The 17,582-nt window shown below is 32.1% G+C and overlaps 1 protein-coding gene across 1 annotated transcript in view; it reads left to right on the top strand.

The window, feature by feature from the left end:
• Nucleotides 1–370: 370 nt before the first annotated feature.
• LOC148285004 (uncharacterized) overlaps nt 371–17,582 on the top strand; it is a 254,759-nt gene continuing 237,547 nt past the window's right edge. Inside the window, exon 1 of the mRNA XM_088231574.1 lies at nt 371–675. The gene's annotated coding sequence lies outside the window, so the exon portion shown is untranslated. The remainder of the gene's footprint in view (nt 676–17,582) is intronic.

The raw sequence follows: 17,582 nt of genomic DNA, 5'->3' as shown, positions 1-17,582 counted from the left end.
TTTTGACTTATTATTACTACAATGATAAAACTGATATATATTTACAAACTTTCGATTTACATAAAAACGTAATTTAAATGACACGCGTAGTGTTTACAAAGAAAAGTACTTACCTAATAGTATCATTATGCGTCTTTTACGAGTGTGCGTATCACAAAACTTTACTCCCGCAAAATTCTCAAGTAAATTTTTCACACTTGTGAATTTTTACGGCTAACTTTTCCGGGCAGCAATCTGAAATAAACAAAGAGTCAACTCAAAAACTAACGTGCAATAATTTTTATAGTGAATTATAGACGCTCTTTGACTATGAGTCATTAAACTGCTTACCTGTTTGAGGCCGCTCAAGTCATAGATGCCGGCAAAATTTACAATCAGTCAGCCGACCGTTGAGCGGGAAGGTGCGCGCGTTCGACTTTTGCTGCCTGCGCATGCTCTCTATGCGTCCGAAATTTTAATTCGAATTTTACCAAAACAAACGAAATCGACATTCGAAAAGTGTGCTTTTTTTATTGGTGTGATTGGCAATAGATATTTTTAGAAATACGTGGATTTAGTGATTTCTAATTCGAAATACAAAGGTTTATAGTGTACATTTGACAGATGTGTTGGTTTATTGTTGACATGTGGGGTATACGTTAAATATTGTTCAATCTTGATTACATCAGAAATTTGGTAAGTACACAAATAACGTCAACTACTATTTTCATAAATAATGAGATTTTTAAATACGATATTAGACATTTATTAAAAATCTTCCTCTTTTTTAATGTAATTCGTTGTTTGTATGTCAAAATAGTTTGTTTAAGTTGTTACTTTTACAGTATTTACTGTCGTCAAACTTGATAAATATCTAATTCTTATTCTGGAAAATGGGGTCTGTGCTTGTGAAGGATCCCGTAAATAAGTCTAGCCTTCTAAATTACAATGGAAGTCCATTAATAATTAAAAAATACAATAAATAACATTAATCGACCGACGTGATGTGACCGACAAAAGCAGACTCATAGCTAATATTTATTTTATTTTATTTATACATTTGATCATACTTTTTTTTTGTTAAAAACATTGCTCAGCTAATAAGGGCACATACCCCGTTCTAAGCTAGACAGTTGCATTTAAATTATAATTCTAATTAACAAGTTAATTTATTTTAAAGATAGAACAGACAAATAGCATATAAACTTACACATATTCATATATGTATGTATGTGTGTATATATGTGCGCATACACATACACCCATGTATAAAAGATACACAATTTAATCAATATAAGCGAAACCTCATAATTGCTTTTTTTTTTTTTTACCATCGAGTAAGAATCTCCAATCCGTGGCATGCATTACTCTCACTGAATCCTACGAACAATGTCACGAAATAGTGAGTTTATCACTTTCTACAACTCTCCCGCTTTTCTTTAATTCTAGCAAAAAATTATATGCCTTCTAGCCAACGTCATAGTATTGCCTCGATGCCAGAACAGTGTTGACTCCTTCTAGTATCAGAGTCCTATTGGAGTATCTTGTATTATAGTTGTAGTTGACGGTTGGGTATTTGTCTCTATTTATGTGAGTATTTCTCTAACTTTTTTCTTTGTAAATGAAAAATAAGATGCCTGCTGACAAGCCGGTTTCGCGGTTTAGTGGGTTTCATTATTTTTCCTTTTATATTCTGTTCATGTTTACCTTCTTAAATAAAAATTCATACAAAAAAAAACCACTACCGTTCTCACAACATACTGTTAAATGTATTATTAAGTACTCTGAATTCTTTGAAGAGCAAGTCACTCGGATAACAAAACTTTTATTTTATTACTCGGATTTAAGATTTCAGTGCAATCGTTACCGGTTCAAGGGTGGTTTTTGTGATTTTCGCATTAATGCGTTCTTATGATTTACTTGCCAAAACATAAGGGCATTTTTTAAAGTATCAAATATTAATGTTATTAAATGAGAAACAGGTAGTGAAAGAGCAGAGCGCGGTTGCGACCTTGTATCTTCTGATCCAAAGTCCGCGACATTGCCATGGGGCCAAATCTCGTCTCGACCTTACTTTATAGCCGACAAAGGCAATAAACATATTAATGCATACCTATTTCGGGATGAAAATTGGTTTTAATAACCGTCAGAATGAAAAAAATCGGTAAACAGTCTAACATCTAAATAATAATAATAATCAACAATATTTTGAGTTGGTCCAAATTTTTTTAGTCAAGGAAAAACTCAAAATATTGTTGATAAATCCACCCGGTCCATTAAGAAGTATAGAAATTGAAAAAAAAAAATAAGGCGTTGCCTAGTATGAAGGTGAAATAATTTAATCATCTCACCCGCATAAATAAAGATTTCAGCTCTTTAACTTCACAAACATCAACAGATAAAAGAATTTAATGATTATAAATGTTCAAATATAGGCAGAACGGTGAATGTTACACAGTGTGTAAAGTGGCCACTAAAACCAGCCAATGATAGGTCATTAGCCCTGTATATGCCTAGACTTTTATATTATCTTCTCTTAAATTTTCATCATTTCTGTTGTAATAAGTTTATAATACTAATATCTTTATTTGGCATTAAAAAAAAACACATTTACATACCACAAAATAATATAATATACCATGTACGAGAATGCAATTTTTTTTTTATCCCTTATAGTTACAGTACAGTGTACTATGTATATACTTTTTAATTTTATGTTTTTGTTGGATCTATCTATGTAGGTAAACCCGTGCTAAGATAGATGCAAGTTGTATGTGTATATTGTGTTTGGTGTGGTATCGGTAGGGTATTGCACCTTTTTATTTAAATCAGTCGAATTCAACGCGTTACCAAAAATCGATGTATGTATAAAGGAATAAAAATGTATGATTAGATTCTTGATACCTGAAAGTATGAAGAATAAATAATTTAAAATAAATAAAATTAAGAAGTGCATTTTTTACTGAAGTAAATTAGAAGTTTATCATCGATTAAGATATAAAGATAGTGTAAATAACAGTTTGTATTAATAATTCCCGGGGTACGATATCATAATTTAAGTATAATAGATTTTTAAGTTTGATGTATTATGATGCTACTTCACCAGAATATTATTGTTATAGTGTTTTAAGGCGGGTATATCACACGTTCTTGTATTTCACAATACTTGTGTCATTCGATGTCGGTAACGAAAACATTATGTAAATGTACTACGTAATATTTATATAATGTCATATAGTTGTCATAATCTTAAATAATGTTTTATTTAATTATTTTTGAAGGCCGCTGTATGATTTATTGCTTATGACGAAATACCAGAGGAATTAAAAAATATGTTTTTACTGTCCTAACCCAGTACAAGAAAAATAAATTGAAAAATAAGTTCAAGAAAAAATGCGCAAATCAATTTTTTAGGTATTTCCTAGCAGGTAAAATCATCTGGTAGAATCTCACCCATATTAATAAAGGTTTTAGTTATTTCTTTAAAAAAATCAAGAGTTGGAAGAATTAAAAAAATCAAGACATTTACTCATTGTCAGAATGATGATTTTACACAATGTGTAGTGGTCGCACAAACCTGCTAATAACAGTTCATAATCACTGTAATGAGGGAGTTCAGTGGTTTTTAAAATTATTATTGGTTAGAAGACTATTAAAATAAGTCAATTTTTTATTTTTTATTTTTATATATCGTATTATCAGCGCTATGATTTTTTAAAGTTTTATATTTCTGAAATAACTCCGCATGTGACGTCATAGGTTCTCTTCCGCTTATTTTCGAACAGTTCTGCTCATCGGTCCATTGACGGTAAGCAAACCGGAAATCTTCCATAGCTCTCTTATCATTGGTTTATTCATATGAACTAGTGATGTCGTTCAAAGTAGTTCGTTTTTATTTAATTTTTTTTTTATACATTTTCAGGAAACTTTGCCTTACAATTTAATGCTCCAATTTTTACATTTACAAAAACATTTATTATAACCAATTTCCCGTAGGGCTGAAGTTCCCCATTGACTTGTGCCGTGTGCCTAGTAAAAAATTCTCCGTCCCTAAGTATTCAATATTTGCAAAACATGAATATTGCAAATCTTGCCTCGCTCTTGCCTCGTTCAAGGTTAAATTCCCGGTGAAACACATGCATTAGTTAGGAACATCGACCTATTTATTATTTTTTCATTAATTTATACATAAATTTCATATTTATCCAAAAATGCACAAAAAACACTGGCAAATTCTGCTTGTACTAGGAGTAGGCTCAGTATATGAAGGGTCGGCAAGCCAGAAATATTAGTATGCCTAATGTTGCAATCGGTTCCTATATGGGCAAATGCCTGTTCTATGTAAGAAACCGATTTGTTGCGGAAAATATGGTTAGGAACCTCGTGTATCTGATTTTTTACAAGGTTTGGTATTTTGTGTTGTAATCTGTCTTCCTGGCCTGGTGTAAGGCAACGCAATAAAAAATATAACTAAATAAAAAACTTTTTATTTGAGGAATTATTTTTTATTTAAACAGTTGTTTTGCTTTACAAAGGAAACGTCACAAGGTCAGCCGTATATAATTTATAAACTTGTTGATTTATTTTTATTTATTTTTAGACAGGTTGATCTCGGCTAAAAGCGTAGAGAATGTAAAAGTCTAGGCATTTATAGTGCAAATAATCTGTTATAAGCTAGGTAAAGTGGTAACTTTGCACTGTAACAATATCACCATTCAGCCTACATTGGTTTAATTCTTTTTATTTTGATTACATTTAATACAATTATTTAGCAAATATGTTTTAGTATCCTATATTTAAAACGAAACTAATTTAAACTAATGTTGTTTTTATTCACATGACACAATGAGGAAATATCAATTAATTTTTTAAACATTTTTAAAGTAATCAAGGTCTATGAAATACAGTCAAGAAAAAAAATTGTTTGCTAATTATCAGTAGCATATAAAATATTTTTAAATATGTAATTTTGAAATCCCGCAAAAACGGCCATTCCATTGGCAACGCCCCTAAAACGTCACGATTCATGTTTATTTGTTCTTGAACATTCAAATTAGTTTGGAAGATTGTCACGAATCTTGACGTCACAACTACCAAGGCCAAACATGTCGCATTTTTCTAGCAACGTATTTTTATTTTTTATTTTTTAAATTTATGTATAAAAACGTTTCTTCACAATATCTATATTGATTTCGAAAATACAATAAATTATTTATTTGACACTTTATATACATATACAATAAATATACATATAAGGGCGGGCATATTGCCTTAAGGCAATTTCTTCCTACCTACCCAAACCGTTCAGTTTGAGAAAATTATAAATACATGGACATATTGAATCTTAGAATTTTATTCAAAAATTAAAAACAAAGATAATTAAAGAATTAAAAATTAACACTAAAATATGAAAAGTGGAGAGGGGATGGGAAGGAAAGAAGAAGGATAAAGGAACAATTTAAATATTTAGATAGTGACATTTTAATCTTGACTTACATGTAAATAAAGAAGGGGCGTCTCTAACATAAGTGGTAGATTATTCCACAATCGAGCGGCTACTACTGTGAAAGAGATTATTCTAAAACCATTTCATATATTCCTATCAGTATTCTTAGTATGTGATATTTCCCTGTTGTAGCAGGAAGCGAAATTAGCCGTTTACAATAGAGTCCTGCTGCCGACCCTTATTTATAGAAGCGAACTAAGGAATTGGAAAAAAACAAGGAAGAAATTAGACTAAATTCTGTAGAAATGCGATCTCTTAGGCGAATGTCCGGTAAAACGTTGAGGTGCACAAATTTTGAGATCCGTTCATTACGTAAGGCTGAGATAAGCATTACCAACAAAATCAAGAAATAAGTTCTGTGTTGGTTTGGACATATAGAGCGAATGGACCGTGAAAGAGCAGCTAAAAAGATTTAGGTTGCTAATGTTCATAAATGCAGAAAACGAGAAATACATGCCATGACCAAATCCAACTAATAGTTGAATATGGACATGTAAAAAAATGGAAAAATCAGTGCGCGTGCATGATAAGATTTATGAATGTAGAGGTAGAGGATGCAAAGGCAGAGTGATATAGAACTCTATCCTAACTGCGTACCCCTACGGGAAAATAACGTGATCGTTCGATTGTTTGCTGTTGATGTTTTGAAGTTTCAGAACATCAACAACAAGGTGCTTATTTTTTGTCTTTACTAGCACTAACATTGTATCCTGTTATGCGCTTTCAGGACTGTTTTTTAAAAGACTGGGAATGCGCGCGGTGATGTAACATCGTGTAACCACTAGCAAAAGATAGAATATTCTAAAGCTTAGACATTTGAAAAAAAAACATGGAGACATACAGTTTAATAATTCTTTTTCCATAACTCATAAAAAGAAACATATAATTTACCTCTGAAAGCGAAAAAAATCGTAAATTCGCCGCTCATAATTCACGCGTACGTCCCGTATCACTGTCAACAACCGACTGAATTTGTTTCTCACAAAACCAGCTACGGCGGCTACATAACAGCGTCTCTGTCTTTCTTTTTATGTGTTATATCTACGTGCTCTCTCTAATACAGATGTATTGCTGTATTTGCGCATATCATTCTTCGGGTAGCAAGGTTAAATATTTTTGTACTAAAATCCAGCAAAGTTATTCAAATTTTACATTCCAAATCCAGTGTGCAAATGTCTATTTGAAGATTGTTAAAAATACAACTTCATCATTTAAAAAAATAAGATATATTAAAAGTCTTTTCTCATAAGTCGACTAGTGTGACATCACAGCCACACAAGAGTCAATGCAAATCCTTTTGTTTTCCGGGTGGTTTTATAAATCTTAAATAAACTGACAGTAATAGCCTCATTGTACCTTCTCCGCACACTGACCATTCTGCATTCTGGTATCTGTATGGGTGTCTAATTGAATCGAGATTCGAAGCATCGATAAGTGATGATTCCCGAACGCGTGCTGTTCCCAGTTTGGCGCATCCTTTATCCCCGATAAATAATAATTCAATATTATCCGCGGTTTGGATACCCGGGAAAAGCACAATAGACAGTAGGCGGGCCTTGCCAATAAATATGATACATCTAAACGCAATATCTTATTCACCGCCATCTTAAACCCGCTTTATCACAATTATTATTTGTGCCAGGGGCTCACAACTAAAAATGCAAATGCATCATAATGTATCCTGACGTAATAAATAGCTGTTAATCTTTTTTTCAAACGTTATCACTTTTACGTATGATTTATAATTTATGCATTAGCATGTACGGCTCAGGGGGTTTATACGAAAGATAATGAGGAAGTTCGGTGGTTTTTCAAATATTTTTTTATTTGTTAATAAACTATTAAACTAAGTAAAAAAAAAACAATTTTTATATATCGTATTATCAGCGCTACGATTTTTTAAAGTTTTGTATTTCTGAAATAACTCCGCGTGTAACGTCGAAGGTTCATTTCCGCTTATTCTCATTCAGTTCTTCCTATTGGTCCAGAAGCGACAAGCAGACCGGAAATCTTCCATAGCTCTCAGATCATAGGTTGATTCACATGAACCAGTGACGTCATTCAAAGTAGTGCGTTTACATCAAAATATTTTTTATATTTTTTTCCGTACATTTTCAATAAACTTTGCCGTTCTTTAATGCTCTAATTTTTACGCCGCGTAAGAAAATATTTTTTGTATCCAATTTCCCGTAGGGCTGTAGTTCCTCATTGGTAATGCATATAGTAAGTAGATAAATCGGACGGTGCAAAACAGTCATATTGAATTAAAACAATTTGAGATTACAAAAATAAACTTCATTTTTTTCTTATGGTGCCACTCCATGATAGAGGTGGCAATTGGTACTTTGTCCGCGGGCGCTCTAAATAAGAATTTGGAGCTACAGTGGAAACACTCGATTAAGTTTTCAAGACAGGAAATACGTCGTTTTCCTACACTCCATTTTCCTTCAACTTTTCCTTGTTATATGATACGGACTAATTTCGTTTTTATTTTCCTGCGTAAAATGTCCTAAGTAGGTACTATAGCTTTTTCGTAACAAATGGAACACACCTTCCATCTTTGCAAGAACAATATGACAAAAAAACTTTACTTATTAGCTCCATATGTTTCGATTTAATATGTAGTAAACACTGTTAAAAATAAAATAGAATGAGATTTATTAGTTAATTGAACGTAATTATGCAGGAAGCATAGAAAGCCATAGAAAAGTGAAACTGAGATAATGGCACTTTTATGAAAAAAGTGAATTATCAAATCTACAGAACAGTTGTGATGTTTTTGACTTTAATAAATGATAAGCAATGAGTACATCAGTTTTTTTTAATATCACAATCGAGAATCTAATTATGTATTTGACCAGTTTGAATGATTTTTAAAGTATTATAAGATTTTTCTGGTGCTGTGGGTGTGTTTTGCAAATTGACAAATGCCGTTTTTTTGATCGACCTATTTTCAGAAGGTGATTATTACAGTTTTTTGTATCAAAGCGGTCTGGCTGATTTTAGCAGAACATAGAATTGACCTTACTGCGCCCGATAACACCAATATCACTTTTTTTCAGAATTGTAGACTGGCTGATTTCTGCATAACTACGTTCAGTTACATCTTGATAAAGAAACTTGTGTAGCTTTGAAACCTGTTGAAAAAAAAAAAGTGTTCAAAAACAAGGTTGTTCTTTATTTATGTTATTGAAAGATTGCTTATTTATTATTTACAATTGCCCTTCAGGCTTTGATTTGGGTAAGTACATGATGATATACACAAATAATATTAAAAAACAATTTCTAAAAAAACTAAACAAAAATAAATTGAAAAATTTCAAGGGTAAAAAACTAATAATTCATGAAATACTCTATTGATTCTTCTTTTAGAACACAGTACGTACTTGATTATCGTATAAAACAAATCTTAATCATCGCTGAATTGATTTGCAATCCGCTGCATAATTGGTAAATTTAATAAATAATAACTATTTTGATTGTCGGCCCCGTGGTGTAATGGTCAGCGCGTTAGCCTACCATTCAAAAGGTCTCGGGTTCGATTCTCGACAGGGTTGATATGAAATATTTATTTAAAAGTGTGTTTTCACACTGGAATATTTCATAGCCCCCGGACCCGAAGCGTAAGACTGATCATCTTATCTTCTTGTAACAAAAATGATCGAATACCAATGCAGTGCCCTATGCACCATTCGGAGCGGAAAGGGAATAATGAATGAAAATGAATTTTGATTTAAGATTTTGTAACAAAATAGATATGTATTTGTGGGATCAATAAATTAAATCAATTAAAATTAAATCTACCTACTCATCCCGAAAGAGTTATTATACTATTAAAAATTTAATTCTAAAAGGATAGAACACAAACTCGTACACAATAGCTTGGGGGTTTCGGTTATTTAAGAGGCGTTACAGTAACAGTTACTGTTTAATAGTTTTTAAAGCAGCGTGGGCAAAAAATGTAATACAAGCAATTGGAACAATTTCACAAAAGTGTATTAAACTGTTACTTGTTACGAGCTATACTGCTCTCCAAACTGTTATTTAAGAAACTGTTTGACGTATCCGAATCATATTCTTGTTATTTCTAAAAACAGTTTAATTGAATATCTTTACCTGTTTTAAAAAATATATATTTTTCGGCTTTTTCCAAAGAATAACTGTTTCGTTTCTTTTTATCACCTTTAGTATACATACATATTTGAATATTTAAACACTCGTCCAGGCAGTAGTTTTACCATTTTTACTAACACATACAAAAATATACGTTTGTTACCTAACTGTGTATGAAGTGGATAAAGTAATTGTTATTTTTGTTAATAAATCATGATTATTATTATTATAATTAAATACAGATCCTAAAAGATTATGTTTTCTAACAATTACTAGTAAAGGTTTTGTTTCTTTATCCCAATATTGGGATTTTGCCTGAGAATCACATTTTTTAAATCATTTTAGTAACATTGCCCACAAAAGCTTCCTCAGTTTAAGGTATTCAACTTGATTAAGCAATCACTGTATTCAAAACAACTAATAACATCTGAATGGATGATACATTATTTACATTGATACGAAATAAGACCAAAACCATATTGTGGATCCATGTTGAAATGTATATTTAAATCCAAAAATAGCTAGTTTACAATAATAGTTCGCGACATATTAGGTAAGTACCTAATATGATTTAAATCTCGTCGTTTTCAATGACACTTTAATTGATATTTTGTACGAATCCTTTACTTTAAAATCATTTAACGAACCAGTTTAGTATTGGTAATTTCTCAACACATTGACCAATGATCTTTCCTTTCATCTCAGCGTTTAAAATTTGCTAACCTTTTATGTTAAAGCTTTAGTTCAAAAATGAAAGGAAATGAATAATAATAAATTAATACCGATTAATTAAACGTCTTGTTTTTACGTCTGCTCATTTCCTTTTTACAGTTTTGCTGGAAATCGTGATATTTGCAATGAGTTCATCATAATTGCTTTGATAATTATTATTGTTACATGCTTCGGTAACCTTTGCAATTATTATATAAAACTTAACGGTATAGCGGCGTTTGTTCTCTACTTCTGAACAAATGGTAGAAAATCATCAACACGATTTTCAAATCGGACATAAATCTAAAGTTCATACACTTAAACCTTTTGTAGCACTTAAATGGACCAGTTCCTATAGTGTTCCAAAAAAGTTTCTAATTTTTTACGCTTTACATAGTTATGCGGTGATGTCCACATTAACAAAAGTTTTCTTTATTACCGGAGAAATGTCTTCCAAAAAAAACACACGTTACGCTAGAGATTATAACTGCACAAGACTTACAAAAATCTGCATTGTGCAAAATCCTTTTGAGTGCCATTATTACCTGTTCTACGAGTAAGCATCTTGCAACACAATCGCCATTATTGTCACGATGATTGAAAGCGCTCATTTTCGTTCATTTTCGATTAAAACATGTCGTTCTTCGCATGACGTTACAGTCAGCTTAACTTCCTTGTAGTTTAACATTCTTACCTCATATATTGACAATACTAAGATTACACACCCTAGGTTTATGAATGTATCCATTAAACTTATTCAACATAACGACAAGATGCTTTTAAACATAATTTTAATCGAATTATAATGATAATAATTTGAATAATATTTGAGTTTCAATTTCATAAAACTGGTATTTTCCACGCCAAATGATGAGTACGATATTGCATCATATCAATGGGTTTATCATACCAATTTCAACGTATTATATTTTTTACCTGAACGCTGAATGAGTCTTATGCTCTGCCTATGAAACATTATAGTGACCAAACATCAGGACGCGAAATGCCGAACAGTGTTCTTGTGGAACGGAGGGTCTATTGATGTCTGTCTGGTTTATTACAAATTAGTTTTCTGTGGTTTCCACTTCAAAAACAAATGAGTAGAGAATCCTTAACAAAGCCATTGACGAACATACCGCCAGACCCTCAAATAATACTAAAAGCAGCTAAACGAAAAATACACTATAATAGTTAGTGGGTATATATATAATAAATTAGGCAAAAAAAACAAGCACACTCCTATCTTAAATAATTACATATAAAAAATATTACACGCAAATATGACAACTTTGATAGCTACTCAATAAATTACAAAAAAAATATTCTTTAAATTGAAAATTAAAAATCTGAGATACCCATGGCAGTTTGTTCATTGAGCAAGCTGCGTTTTAGTATTTTGTCTTTTGAGTAAATTTTGTCCTTTAAAAAACAATGTAGATTACAATATAGCCTTACATCAGATTACACTCAATTAAACAAACACGGCCTCCGCGCTGTAGTAGGTAAGACAGTTGACTCGCGCACGGAAGGTTCCGGGTTCGATTCCCGGTCCTGGGCTGGGTGTTTTGTGTCGTAATTCGCCACTGTAATTAGGCCTCCTGGCCTGTTGTGATGAAATAAAAATAATTTTAAAAAATATGTCAATATAGTTATATAGTTTTATGCAATGTTGCGATAGATTGCTCTGGATTATTCCAGAAAAATATGTTTACGTAAAATCTTACACAGTTGTTAGTAAATACCTACATAATAATAATTAACAAAACACATTTTAAGTGAATAAACTTTTATTACGAGTATTATTACACCACGAGGTAAATAAAATGTTTTTTTGCATTTTGATCTGTTAAATTGTATTTTTATCTTTGGTGATTTTGCAACAATTGCATAGGAAGGACATGAGTGCCCCTTCTGCTATCCGACCAAAATGCCCAAGGCATTCGTACCAACTGACTTGAAGATACCTATTATTTTTTATGACCCCATTATGATCGATGTGCAGGTACTTATATTTGCATCGAATACTATGTAATCGCTAAGTTACCTACCCTAAGGCCAGAATACTATCCTACGTACAGTATTCGTTATCAATCTGGCCTGCCTGCAAATGGAAAGTCGCGAAATTCCGTTATCTAATATTAATATTGCGATACCTGATATGTATATTTGTATATTCTACTGTCATACTTGCCGGAAGTTTTCTTTAGCATTTCGAAACGTTGTCAAACTGCTTAAAAAACGGTCTCGTTCAGTTTCAAATCCAATGACCAGGTACAAAAAACGACCTAGTCGAAAACATAATTTAACGTTACGTTTGACAATAATTTGATTACGTTCGCATTTGACACTATTTGGCATTTGGCATTCTTTTTTAATTTACATTCTATAACTTGTTGGCATTTGAATAATAAATTTATTTGAACTTTTGTTTTATTCAACTTTCTTAAAAAATGAAATTTCGGATTAAGGCTCAGTGGTAATTTCTTTCAATCAGAGGTCCGAGATTTGCTTCTCGCTCTGCTTCTTATTTCTGTGTCTCCCACGGTTAGGTTTGTTCATGTTTACCATAGGTACCAATATTGAAAAAAAAAGTAAAATTAACAACGAACGATGTTGTAAATATGACCAAATATTTGTAGACAGTCTGGATTTCCTCCCTAGGGAGTTATACCTAATCTACCATATTTCCTACTGAAAAGTGTTTTCCCTGTCTGCTGCAATAAATTCAAATATTATTTTTTTTGTAAGACAAATTTTGCTCTCACGATTTTTAAAAATATTTCGAAAAAAGAACGAACCTGTTGATTTTACACAAGCAGATCAGGGCTGGTATTCCAAACGCTCTTTCGGCCGTATTATCTCATGTATTTGCATAAAAAATACACGAGAAAAGCTGTTTTCTCGTGCCTCGACAGTGGTTCAGAATAGCACAATAACAAATAAATAACAATTTGTAAACAACTTACCTCAGAAGACTTAATTTATTGGTCCGATTTGAGATTTCAACCATCCAATGATAATGCGAACATAAATAAACAAATCTTTAATGCTCAGAATAGAAAAAAAAAAAAAAACATTTTTTTTATTATTTAAGTGTACCATCCTGTTTTCTATGTCCGGGCGGATATAGAGTTCTGTGTGTATATATAGAACCAGTGCCCCTATTACAATGGAAAGTGAACAGAGTAACTTTCGATTGTCTACTACTACTACTACTACCATCACGCTATTTCCCTATAGGAATAGGCAGAGAGGATAGATCGCCACACACGTCTATCCTTACATACATTCCTAGCTTTTATTACATTTGGTCATAGATGCCTTTCGGTTGTGTTTGCTTTTGACATTACGAGACTTGAGATTTTGGTTAATCATCATGCCACGTATTTTTTGGTCGTTCTCGTCCTACGTTACTATTAAAAACCCATCCCCAATGGATTCACACGACGTACCCAACCCCAAATTAGACTTAAAGAAGTCTAGAAAAAAATATATAATGTAAATGTATATTTGAACCTGGTTGTGATCCCGTGGTAGAATTGTGGACTCACGGACCAAAGGTCCGAGGCTCAAATTCCACTCTACTACAACTCGATATCCATTTTCCACCTCAAGTTATTTACAACTTTTAGAAAATGGTCTGAAAATTTAAATACTTCAATAAATAATACGCATTTCGCTTTAAAAAATAAAAATATATGCAGGTATATACAGTTTGTTAAGTACAGTTAGATAAAATATTATAACTATTGTTTGAATTTGAGGCTCTAGAATTCTTTTTGTAGTTGTTTTGAGAGAAAAAATATATCGATTTTAGGAAAAAAAAAACTGGTAGAACTGTCCGCAAATTCTGTCTGGAACATGAATGGTTATTTAAAATCGTTGGTTAGGCAAAAACACTAAGAAGAAGGTTGGACAAATGAACATTTTGATTTATATTGGTGGTACTGGTCTACCTACTAAAATCTTAATACCTGATTCTACAACATATTCGAGAAATGTTTAGAACGTTAGTGTACGGTGACCATAACGAGCTGTGGTTTTATAAGGGTTGGCAACACTGAGTGATAGAGAGGGGATCTTCTGACAGAGCGAGCATAGCAGGAACACAGTAATACGTAAACTAAAGTTATATTGTCTAGCTGCGTGAAAGATGTCCCGCCACGAGCGAGCCACGTGCTGTGACCCGTTTCCTATTCGCGGAAGGAATAACACCTTCCGTTTTTTTTTCGCTAATCAAATTGGTTTACGGCGTAGGTGTCATGAGCAAAACTAGTTTGCTTAAGTGGTGTAGGAAGTTTAGTCGAGGCAGAACAAACAGATTAGTGGAAGACCTTCCATTTTGACTGATGAGTTAGTGGAAAAAATCGACGGAACTGTTTGTGAAGACTGCCGATTGACAGTGGATGAAATTTCAGCGATGTTTCCAAAACTATCCAGAACTTTTTTCAAAGACTCACAGAAACGCTGGAATATCGGAAACTGTGCACAAGCTGGGTCACAAAACAGCTGACCAGCAGCACAAGAAAAGTCGGGTCAATAACGCCCGCGAGCTTCTTGAGTGACTTGAATTAGAAGGTGAAGATTTTCAGAGCTCTATTGTGACTGGAGACAAAACGTGAGTGGTTCATTACACGCTAGAATCAAAAAGATAGTTTTCACAGTGACGTCACACCAATTCCTCATCTGCCAAAAAATTCAAAACCACATTTCCGGATGAAAAATGCCCTCGGTATTTTGGGACTGAAAAGGTGTCATTTTGGTTGAATTTCTTACTGCCTCAGGGGGAGACCATCAATGCACAGCGATATGGTGAGACCATTACTCAAAAGGAGCATTAAAAAACAAAAGGAGAGGAATTCTAAAAGAGTTTGCTTGCTACGCGACAACGCCCGTCTTCACACAGCCTTAACCACCAAGGCTTTATTGGTTAGGTTGGGATGTTTTAACCACCTCCGAATTCCCTTGACTTGGCGCCTTCAGATTATCATATTTTCACCTCCTTTAAGGCACACATGGGTGGAATTAAATTTTCGACGGACGAGCAGGAGCAGAAAGAGGTTCCGAAGTCTTGGCGAGAGAGTTATTCGAGGAAGGCATTAAGAAGCTTGTTCCACGGCTTACTACATGCATTGAATGGGATAGCGAGTATGTGAAAAAATAGTTAACAAGTGTATCAACAGTATCCTGTTATTTTTTATGAAATACGCTTTTTCTAAAAAAATACAATATCTACTATACTTATTTTCTGAACGTGCTTCAAACATTATATTGACTTTGAATTTTGTATATTAGTCCAGTTATCGTCCGCGCACAGTGTACCTACTATGTGTACATGGGTATAAAATTATTCAAAGCATAGTGTAAATGTTTTGGTATGCATTTATGGCAAAAATATCATGTCTCCGTTGTTTGTGAATAAGTAAACAGTTTTTTCTTCTTTCAGTCTGCTGCGAAAAGCGTTTTCATTTGTCATTTAAGTGCCAAGACGTGACCCTCATATTACTTCGCGTACGGCTCTTATTATTCTAAGTTTTTAGTCAAGCGATTACGAGCGGAAAATCGATTTTAAAAGTATATTGTGTTTTGAAATAATTAAAATGTATTTCTGAGAGAAAAATATTGTAATGTAAAAGATAGTTGTAGAAATAAAAATTGAACACCTAGTTATACGATATAAAATTTAAACGAAAATTGAGAATTTTAAAAGTGAATATAAAAATCTAGACATTTACATGACTTATTTGTCATTGGCTGGTTTAAGTGATCACTTCAAAATGTACCATTTTGACTAAGTATGATATTTCTTCTATCTTCCGTCTGTTAAACAACCTTAAAGGCCTTACTTATAAACTTGGTATAAATTTACATCTAGGTATAGTGCTAGAATAAGAATAGGGACACCATCCTTACCATAGTGGTAGAATAATGATAGTATTCCTTTCCTTTTTCTACCACTATGACAAGGCGCAACTTAAAAAAGGTTATAAGCAAGGCCCAATATTATTTTACACGACGTTTATATAAAATATTAAACAATAATTGTCTGGATAAGCTATGATCTAACAATTTATCATCGGGTGCTCAAGACATAAGTGTTAATAAAAATTTTAATAAAATAATACAGGCACAAATAAAACCACAACCAAAACAAGATAAAATAGTTTAAATTACTAAAAATTAGAGAGAAAAACAAATTACATTAAAAAAAACATATAAATATCAAAATTAAACAAAAATACGTATATAAATCTGAATTTAAAAAAACAAATATACATAAGTATCTAATGAAATTAAAATACCTAGTGAGATTAAGATCCAAAACTATATAAACAAAAGAGAGAGGTAGAAGATAAAAAAAACGGATAAAAAAAATACAGTTTTTTTTGTATTAAAGTTAAACATAAATAATAAATCAGTACTGATATAGGCTGTTTTCTTACCACTTTCGTAATAAAAACATAATTTTATATCTATTATGACATGTTTTTAAGTCATATGGCAGCCTAATAAATATTTTATCATTATTTAATTGAAATACAGCCTTATTATGTAACTAATTCGTATCGTATGAGGGGGAACGAGAGAAAAATATGATTAAAATGCGTAGAGTGAGATGGATACATGACGGACGAATGAACTTACAAAACGAAATTGTGACAGAATAAGCCTGCAGGTTTTGCTACCATTCGTGAAATTTTTATACGAAAAAAAATATCCGATATGAGCACTCCACGTGTATAATTTGCCAAACTCACAGTACAGGGGCAATGAAAGCAGTAGAGATAAAATCACGGTTTAAAAAAGAGTTACTCTTTATAAAATTATAAGAGGGCAACCGATAAGAACCACGATCTTTAGAGTATGTGAAGAGAGTGCCTTCACTATTGTTTATTATGTTTAATTGTAAGATTGTGAAATATTCCAAAAAATATTTTTATTTCTATTAGGAATATTAAGGGTATGTTTGGGTTATTTATTTATTTTATTGTAAAAGTACACATAAATAAAAATTAATATACATAAAAAATAAATAAACCTTATAAATGCAAAAACCTCCAAGCCACTTTTTCTGTCTTGTTGGTGAAGTTTATCAGTATAAATATGAATCCTACTTAAAAATAAATATCGTTTTATAAACAATTACAGTCAAAATAAGGGGCAGTAGTATTAGCTCAATCAAAAAACCAAAAAAATATCTAATATAATGAAAAAAATAATATACATATAAATCGAATTTGAACACATTATTTATAGAACATTAAAATTAAAA

The sequence above is a fragment of the Micrasema longulum genome, unplaced genomic scaffold (genome assembly GCF_059751315.1).
Source record: "Micrasema longulum isolate JH-2025_06_02 unplaced genomic scaffold, ASM5975131v1 h1tg000070l, whole genome shotgun sequence".
Lineage (NCBI taxonomy): Eukaryota > Metazoa > Arthropoda > Insecta > Trichoptera > Brachycentridae > Micrasema > Micrasema longulum.
This window is presented reverse-complemented; position numbering and strand designations above follow the sequence as displayed.